The sequence below is a fragment of the Capra hircus genome, chromosome 22, assembly GCF_001704415.2.
Source record: "Capra hircus breed San Clemente chromosome 22, ASM170441v1, whole genome shotgun sequence".
Classification (NCBI taxonomy): Eukaryota; Metazoa; Chordata; class Mammalia; order Artiodactyla; family Bovidae; genus Capra; species Capra hircus.
This window is the reverse complement of record NC_030829.1, coordinates 42,226,800-42,235,065: the sequence shown is the minus strand read 5'-3', so window position 1 is coordinate 42,235,065 and position 8,266 is coordinate 42,226,800.

Below are 8,266 nucleotides of genomic sequence, written 5' to 3'. Positions count from 1 at the left end.
CCTGTGAAATGCTTAAAGCAAAGTCCTTGGCTTATAGGGAAGTTTTAAGACTCTACCTTTGATATAGCATTCCAAACACACACTCATTAAATGCTCCTAAAATAACCCCTGGATGATTGTTCATTAAGCACAAACTCATAAATTGAATCTGTAATTAGTGTTGACATTAGAGTCAAGGAGTGATCAGTGTTTTCCCTCATTCAACACATTCTAGAAAAGATTTATTGAGTGCCTACTTTGTGCCAGGCACTGTGTTAGGTTAGAGGCTAGGGATACAAAGATAAATCCATACATTCACTTGTCTCAAGATCTTCAGAGGAAGAAGACAACATGTAAAACTGACATGGGCAAACTGTAGTAGGAATACAAAGAAAATTCTGAGAAGGGGTGTAAATTTCAGCAGTAGAAAGAGAATCTGTAAAACCCTATGTCTGCAATTCTAAACAGTTCTTTCACTGTTTGGCTCCACTTTGGATAGAAATGACTCATCACGCCAAACTGTCCCAAACTAGACAAGCTAGAATCTGTTTGTTGTCTCTGTCAACAAACTAGAATTTAGAATCCAGTAAAGTATTATAAGAAAGCTGAATTTTGCACACTTTATGTCAGCCTTTAGGATACTGATTAAATAAAAGCATGAGAAGGGGCTTTGAAATTCAGCCTGTTAAGTATTGTTTGACCAAGTGGGGAAATATGTTGAACAAATATTTGGACATGTGGTGAAGTAGCACAGGCACCGTCAAGTGGGGTTGGGGAGTATCGGGAGATAGAAAAACAGTGCTAACAGAAGGGGATTCTTCATGACTTCTTACAGTATTCAAATCCATGTGAACAGTTTGTCTCACTGTGTCATGCTTATCTTCAGGCAGTATCTTCCTGAAATATATAGGCCATCACAGCCCATAAGAATACAGTATGTTTTAAATTTATTAGTAGTCACATTAAAAAAGGTAAGAAGAAGTAAAACTAAGTTTAGCAATGTATTTTTAACCCAATATTACCAAAATATTATTTCAACATGTAGTCAATATAAAAAGTATTGATCAGATATTTTACTTTTTTTTTCCAGGTCTCTGAAACCTGTGGTGCATTTTATACTTATACCACATCTCAATTAGGACTAGTCAGATTTTAAGAACTCAAATAGCTCCATGTCATGTGGCTAGTGGCTACCATATTGAGCAGTGCAGCTCTAGACAGATATAAATATATCCTGTTTTAAAGTCTCCATAGGTGATGATTCTTCAGCCTCTTTTTGGAGCCCCATTGCAGTATTCATTGGTGTTTGGAAAATGCTCTTAAATGTAACCTAAATTGCATATGGCAGCATTTGACCATTTCTCCTCATCTCAGGCTGTTATTATGTGACAAATATTTAGTTTCCATGATATACTGGGTTTTATGCTAAGTGTTGGAATAAAATAGTGAGCAACACTACCATTGTTCTTGCTTTCAAGGAGCTTACAGTATGATGTAGAAGGCAAATATTAAATAAGTAAATTAAGTGTAAAATTATGACAGATGTTGGGACAGAAATTACAGAGAGCTATGAAGATTTTTAATAGGAGAACCTCTTGTAATATGGAGGCACTGGCAGACTTCCTTCAAGGAAGCAAAGTTTAATCTGAAATCAGAATGATGCTTGTGAGAAGGAACTGAGGCAAAAAAAAAAAAAAAAAAGGTCTGCACTTCTAAGGGACTAACAGGAGAATGATGTGTTTCAAGTGGAAAGAGTAAAGGCAAGAGTGGTATAAGATGAGGTTGGGGAATTAGGTAGAGGCCAAAATACAAACATCTGTTAGCTCATGTTAAGACCATCCTAAGGGCAGAAAGAAGCTACTGTATTTTCAAGGAATCACTTTACTATGGACTGGAGAATGGATCTGAAGGAAAAAATGTGAATGTGGGGAGAACTTTTAGGAAGCTGTTTTGTAATCCAAGTAAGAGGGTTAGGAAAGTGGCTACCTAAAGCAATAAACTGATGACTTTGAGACACATTTAGTATATAAAACTGATAGACTTGATTGATTGGATGATGGGGAGTGGAAAAGGATGGTGTGGAGCACGGGCAAGTGGAGTGTGCAGGCTGACTCCTGGCTTTTCTGACCTGCTTAATTAAGAAGAGTTCTGTTAGAAATGCAAACCAAAATTACAGTGAGGTACCACCTCACACCAGTCAGAATGGACATCACCAAAATATTTACAAATAGCAAATGCTGGAGAGGGTGTGGAGAAAAGGGAACCCTCCTATACTGTTGGTAGGAATATAAATTGGTGCAGCCACAATGAAAAACAGTAAGGAGGTCCCTCAAAAAACTAAAAATACAATTTCCATATGATTCAACAATCCCACTCGTGGACATATATATGGAGAAAGCTGCAATTCAAAAAGATGTGTGCATACATACGCGTCACTGTGTTCACAGGAGCACGACTCACAGTGGCCAAGACATGGGCACAACCTAAACATCTATTGACAGAGGAATGGATACAGATGTGGTACATATAAGCAATAGAATCCTACTTGGTCATAAGAAACAGTGAAACAATACCACTTACAAAACATGGATGGACCTAGAGATTTTCATACTAAGTGTAGTAATCAGAGAGAGAAAGACATATACCATATGGCATCACTTATATGTGGATTGTACCATATGATACAAATGAACCTATCTACCAAACAGAAACAGACTCGCAGATATAGAGCACAGACTGGTGGTTGCCAAGGGGGTAGGCGGCTGGAGGAGGAATGGATTATGAGTTTGGGATTAGCAGATGCCAACTATTATGTATAGAATGGATAAGCAAGGTCCAACAGTATAGCATAGTGAGCTGTATTTAATATCCTATAATAAACCATAATGGAAAAAAAAACATGAAAAAGAATGCATGTATATGTATTCAGTTATATATACACATTGTATATATAACTGAATCACTTTGCTGTACAGCAGAAATTAACACACCATTGTAAATCAACTATACTTGAATAAAACAAAGAGTTCTCTTAGTTCTCTTCCTTCATGCTGGAAATTTTAGGGTGAAATATCCATTATCTAAAATAGAAACTGTGGTGTTAATTTGCCTGTAATCTTTTTCTTTTTTGCTTGAATCAGAAATTTGTTATTTTTGGTGTTAATGTTAGGATAACATAAAGAAAAAAAAAAAAGATAGTGAGCTTTCCACATCTCTTAAGCTTTACTTACTGAGTAATCACAGCGTGAGTCACTTAATGACTTTACTGCCTTGAATGCCATTGTCTTTTCCTTATAAGTTATGTAGTCTTTTCACAGACACACAGTATTTTTGCCAGATACTGTCGTGAGTAGAGGTTGATGACAGACTTTATAGAAGCGAGCTAAAGGGAAACAATAAAGGAAACAACTTTTCTGACTCTGAAGTTTTTAAACCAATTAAGAAACAATAAAGCTTTTTTTTTTACAACTGCTTTGTACAGGTTTATAATCATTCTTAGCTATCCATTAAAAGATTGCATTCTGCAATGCTGTCCTTTTTAACACTAATTATGAAATAGTTCATTTATTTCATATTCAAAATCTAGTCAACATGAAAAATTCAAACTGTTACATAATTCAAAGTAGTTGAACATTGAATATTATGCTCATTCATTCATAGGATAATTATTAATCTTCAGGACACTTGACAGGATAGATAACCTTTGAGGGGTTTACAATATAGTGTGGAGTCACAATGAATAAACATATAAATAATTATATAATTTAATGTCAGTAGTGATAAGTTCTATCAAGAAAGAAAAAGAGATAAACAGCTATAGAGCAATAGTGGGAGTTATGTAGAGATGGTAATGAGGAAAGAATTCTCAATAAGGGAATATGTGAATAGTGCCTTGGAGGAAGTGAGCTGGACAGATATCTGCGGTAAAAGACTTTTAGGCCCAGAGAAACACAAACAGAGATTCTGAGATGGTCATGTGCATCTTTGAGGAACAGGCAGGAAGCCAATGATGCTAACTCTTGTGAGAAAGAGAGCAACTGAGATCAGAAAGGTGATGAGTGACCACATTACGAAGAGCCTTAAGGTGAAATAAAGATTTTGGATTTCATTCTAAGTATTATGGGGAGCTATTGAAGGGTTTTGAACAGGGGGTAGATTTGAATTTATATGTAGGGTACATGAGAAAGAGGAGAAACAGGCATGATTCCTAGGTATTTGGCCCAAGCATTTGGATGCACAGTGATGCCATTTATTGTGGTGGGGGAAAACTAGGGAGAGTCTGTAGGAGAAGTTAAAGTAGCTCAAGTTGGGACATGTTAAATTTGAAATGCCTTTTAGAAAAAGTGGTACACACTCTCACTTACAAAATAAAGGAGTCACAGGCATGAAATGTACAGTGTGTGGAGTCCACGATTACATAGTATCTTTGTATGGTGACAGATGGTAACTAGACTTATCATGGTGATCATTTTGAAATACACTAAAATGTTGAATAACTATATATCAGGAACTAATGTAGTATTATAGGTCAATTATATTTCAAAAAACCTGCAAACTCACAGAAAGAGAGATTAGAGGCAAAGTTGAGGAGGGGAGAATTAGATGAAGGTGGTCAAAAGGTACAAATTTCCAGTTATGGGATAAGTAAGCCTAGGATTGTAGTGTACAACATGATAAATGTAATTAGTGCTGCTGTATATTATATTTGAAAGTTGCCAAGAGTTCTCATCAGAAGGAAATTTTTATTTCTATTTTAAAAATTGTGTGCCTATATGAGATGATCAGTGTTCGCTAAGCTTATTGTGGTAATCATTTCATGATATGCATGTCACATCATTATGCTGCACACCTTAATGTGCTGAATGTCTATTGTATCTCAATAATACTGGAAGAAAAAAGAGAAATCCAAGTGGAATAGACATTGGAATTTGTAGTACAGGTTGAAGGCTAAAGATATACATTTGAAACTAACACCTAGAATTTAAAGTAGCTGTTGAAATTCTTGTCCATGGATCCCAGGGGGTGTATTCTGCAGCCACTACTACCGTTTCATTTCTCTCCCTACCTTGCCCTATTTTTTACCCCCATCTTTGACCTGATTGAGACACAGAGAAGATTCTTCCTATACGAGAAGGATTGTAGTCCCTAGAAGATGATGGTAGTAGAGAGTGGTAATAGTTGCTCATTTGTTGGCATTTGTTGGATGTTGAAACTGTGTGTGCAAGAGCAAACAGAGTTGTCTTTGCCCTCACCTGGCTTATCTAGTGTAAGATAGGGCCTAGGGACTTTAACAGACACTAACCAAGTAATCACAAAAACAAGCATATCGTTGTAGTGGCAGTATGTAAAAGGACTGAGCTGCACGTTGCCAGAGTGCTTTTAATAGGAGGAGTAACGTCTTCAGATGGAGGTCAAGGAAGGCTTCCCAATGCCATGATTATGAGTTGTTATGTGAAAGGTAAGTAGGAGTTAACTAGGCAAAGAGTGATCCTGGAAGAGGGAACAGCATATACAATGGCCCTGTGGTAAGACAGAGTATGGTACATTTTCATGTGTGACGAAGACCTGTGTGGCAAGAGCCCCCAGGATGAAGGGTAGCATTGTGCAGGATGAAGGGTAGCATCGTGCAATATGAAGGTGGATAGTCATGTAGCAAACAGATTGTGGCTTATAGGCCACAAAGTTTGAGAAGATCACTGTGGTTACAGTGTGGAGAATGGATTGAGGCCGGGGGAGTGGGTGGAGGAAAGGGACGTAAAGAAACAGGAAGACCTTGAGACTCATACATAGGAGTCTACTGCAGAAGTCTAGGTGAGAGATGAGGGTAGTTTAGACACAGTGGGACAGAACTAGGGCAAGTTCAACTAACCAGTGGGAGCTGAAACGTAGGGGGGAACCAAATCTAACTCCTTGTTAAAGGCAGACCCTGATGCTAAGGCTCAGTCAGCAGGATGGTTAGGACTTTGGGCTTTGGAATAAGTTCTTCCTTGCTTCATAGGTTTGAAACATGGCTCTTCTACCTACTGCCATGTGACTTTAGGTACATTCCTTTTAAACTGGGGATAGTAGCATGTATATAACAGATTATTGTAAGGATTAGATTAGACTATGTATTAATATAACAAAATACTGAGCCAGCGTTCAATAATTACATTATTGTCACTTTATGAAATTTAGCAATCACCTCCAGAAAAAGATGTTAGAAGAAAAAACAGTTTTTCAAGTATGTTGGAAATCTTTGTAGAAAAAATCCACAAATACGTAAATTTACTGAGCATCCGTTTTGTGCACTCTCTTGCAAAAACAATATATGCTTGTTATTGATTGTAGTTTTGATTTCAATATATGCTTTCACAGAAAATGGAGCCCTATGTAGAGATATTGACACAGATATGAAATTTGCAATTCTAGCTCTGTGATCAGTGTGATTAAAATTTTTCTCCATCTTTATTTTATGTGACATAAGAAGCAAACAAACAAAACCAAACTGTGGGAAAGAGTCCCTTTAAACACAATTACGTGCTATCGTTTTCGAAACTTAATTATTTACTTACTATTAAAGGCTTATATGAGTTAATTAATGTCCTGTGAATCACAAATCAATTATTTTACAATGAAGCATAAAATTAGTTTAAGAGATTTATACATCAGCAGGACATGGTGTATTGGCTTCTCTTCAGAAGTGGATCAAATAAAAATGTGTGACGAAAAAAAAAATAGATGGCATGTTAGGTGGTGGGTAACTAATTGTGCTTTTAGCGTAAGAGCAAAAAATGTCTGACTGGAATTCTAAAAAGCATGCTTCAGCATTTTTGCCTTAAACTTATAACGGCTTCAGAAAAATAAAATTACTCTCCAAATGTGATTCAGTTCAAGGACATTCTTATTTTACACACCTAAATGAAATAATGCATGTTAGGTGCCCAGCCCAGTGACTGGCATCTAGTATTTATGGAATATTCTTTCTCTTCCTCTAAGATGCCTTCTGCAGCACATGAATGTAAATTATTAACTGTAAATTTTACAAAAATCACACTTTCTTTTTTAATTATTATTTTGTTAATAATATTATAAAATTATATTATTATAAAAATAATATTATATTATTATAAAATTATATTATAAAATAATATTGTTTTTTATTATTTTTATTATTATTTTAAAGTGTGGAGTAGCTATATAAATTATTTGAAATTCTTTTTCTTGGGAAATTTGTTCTTTCTTTCCTTTTGCTCTCCTTCTATCAATATGGACTCATATGTATTTAATGTATACTTCGGGCTAATCTAATGTTCCTTTATTTTGTTGCTAATTGTTTTGAAATTCTATGTGCACTACATGCTCATTGTAGGTGACTTGGAAAATATAGAAAGCAACAGAAAGTTCACCTGTGATTTCACCCTAGAGAGAGGTACTTTTGATATTTAAGCATTAGAACTGGACATGGAACAACAGACTGGTTCCAAATAGGAAAAGGAGTACGTCAAGGCTGTCTATTGTCACCCTGCTTATTTAACTTATATGCAGAGTACATCATGAGAAACGCTGGACTGGAAGAAACACAAGCTGGAATCAAGATTGCCAGGAGAAATATCAATAACCTCAGATATGCAGATGACACCACCCTTATGGCAGAAAGTGAAGAGGAGCTGAAAAGCCTCTTGATGAAAGTGAAAGAGGAGAGTGAATAAATTGGCTTAAAGCTCAACATTCAGAAAACTAAGATCATGGCATCTGGTCCCATCACTTCATGGGAAATAGATGGGGAAACAGTAGAAAAAGTGTCAGACTTTAGTTTTGGGGGCTCCAAAATCACTGCAGATGATGACTGCAGCCATGAAATTAAAAGACGCTTACTCCTTGGAAGAAAAGTTATGACCAACCTAGATAGTATATTCAAAAGCAGAGATATTACTTTGCCGACTAAGGTCTGTCTAGTCAAGGCTATGGTTTTTCCTGTGGTCATGTATGGATGTGAGAGTTGGACTATGAAGAAGGCTGAGCACCGAAGAATTGATGCATTTGAACTGTGGTGTTGGAGAAGACTCTTGAGGGTCCCTTGGACTGCAAGGAGATCCAACCAGTCCATTCTGAAGGAGATCAACCTTAGGATTTCTTTGGAAGGAATGATGCTAAAGCTGAAACTCCAGTACTTTGGACACCTCATGCAAAGAGTTTACTCATTGGAAAAGACTCTGATGCTGGGAGGGATTGGGGGCAGGAGAAGAAAGGGACGACAGAGGATGAGATGGCTGGATGGCATCATGGACTCGATGGATGTGAGTCT